The 1777-nt window shown below is 47.3% G+C and overlaps 1 pseudogene; it reads right to left on the reverse strand.

The window, feature by feature from the left end:
- Positions 1 to 1347: 1347 nt before the first annotated feature.
- On the reverse strand, positions 1348 to 1468 carry LOC136637314 (5S ribosomal RNA; annotated as a pseudogene).
- Between the last annotated feature and the right edge of the window lie 309 nt (positions 1469 to 1777).

The following is a 1777-nucleotide window of genomic DNA, read 5'->3' on the forward strand; positions in this document are numbered from 1 at the left end:
GCGCCCAGCAGGGCAACCAGGGGAGCCCCCTGGCGGCCGAAGGGTGCGCTGCAGTGCCTATGACGTCATGTGCAACAACCAGACATGTACAAAACCAAAATCACTGTGTAGACACTATGGCATTGCAAGAAGCCAGAAGCCCCCACCATCAGCTCCTGCAGAGATCACTAGTGCCAGAGAAATGTCTGCAGTGGTGCTGTGTTTATTCTAACACTTTGTTCATTGGTTTGAGTATTTTAAACTGTAAAATTACTTGGAATGCCTTGGGACAGCGTTTCTCAAACTGTGGGTCGGGACCCACTAGGTGGGTCGCGAGCCAGTTTCAGGTGGGTTCTGAAATTCATTCATTTCAATCTTTTATTTTTAATATTTTAGACTAAATGCTACCATGGTATGTGACTGCATTTGGAGAAATGTTATAGACCTGTACTTTTAACAAGCTGCTATGTACTAGATTCTGAGTACTTTGCTTCTGAGTAGACCTGGTTAGGATTGTGCCCATAAGAAGAGCCCTGCTGGATCAGGCCCAAGGCCCGTCTAGTCCAGCTTCCTGTACCTCACAGAGGCCTGTCAGATGCCTCAAGAAGCGCAGAAGACAAGATACCTACATCCTGGTGCTACTCTCTTGCCCCTGGCATTCGGAGACAGCCTACTCCTACAACCAGGAGGTTGCCCGTACCCATCACGCCTTGTAACCTGTGATGGACTTCTCTTCCAGAAATCTGTCCAATCCCCTTTTAAAGGCGTCTAGGCTAGACACCGTCACCACATCCTGTGGCAAGGAGTTCCACAGATTAATCACATGCTGGGATAAAGGAATATTTTACAGTTATTAGTTATGTGCTACATGGAAGTGCTAGGTTGAGTCCTAGTTCTGTTTGCTCTCTGGAACAAAATTGAACTGCCATAATTTAAAATGCAAGTTTTCCATGGAAAGCAGGGGCAGTATGACCCGGAACACTGCCCAATACCACTTCAGGTCTTCAGTTTTATTTAACAAGTCTGTGCAAGAGAAGGAGCTCCTTTGTTCATGCAGTCCTTGTAGATAAAACCAGAAGTTGCACCTGTGAAGAAGCCATGCAGGGAGTGTAGTAAAGAGGTGGATGATCCACCTTCCTCCTACTTTCGGCAGGTAGAAAGTAGATCAATGTGGCTTGCATCTTTGTGAGTCGTATCAGTGTGGTTGGAGGCAGGTGATGGTAGTGGAAGACTCAGGGTGAAGAGCACCCCAGATCCACCACCCTCTTGTCCCTGTGCAAACTACCGTTGATGCAACTCACATCATTTTGCCTATGGGTGGGCCTCTCCAATGGTTGGCAACCTTCAGTCTTGAAAGACTATGGTATAAGCCTACAGCACCCTGTATTCCCAGGCGGTCTCCCATCCAAGTACTAACCAGGCCTGACCCTGCTTAGCTTCCAAGATCAGACGAGATCGGGCATGTGCAGGTTAGCAAGGAGCAGTAGGGCTGGAGTGGCGTTTCCAGCTTCTTGACTAAAGACCTCCACGCGTTTGTTCATCTTGTTCCGGACATAGCTAGATGTTACAGCAGATGAAGAATTTGCTTTTAAAAAAAAGAAAACCATGTCTTTTCCACAGGCCTGGTAATTTAACCCACAAAGATTCTACAGTGGAGTCAGACCCACCTTCAATTTCTGCTTTGCTGGATTCTACCCCTTCTTTAACATAAATGGCCACCCCACCTCCAACATGTCCCTCCGTCCCTCCTTTATAGTTTATGGCCTGGGATTGCAGTATCCCACTGATTTTCCGCATT

The sequence above is a fragment of the Tiliqua scincoides genome, chromosome 1, assembly GCF_035046505.1.
Source record: "Tiliqua scincoides isolate rTilSci1 chromosome 1, rTilSci1.hap2, whole genome shotgun sequence".
NCBI lineage: Eukaryota > Metazoa > Chordata > Lepidosauria > Squamata > Scincidae > Tiliqua > Tiliqua scincoides.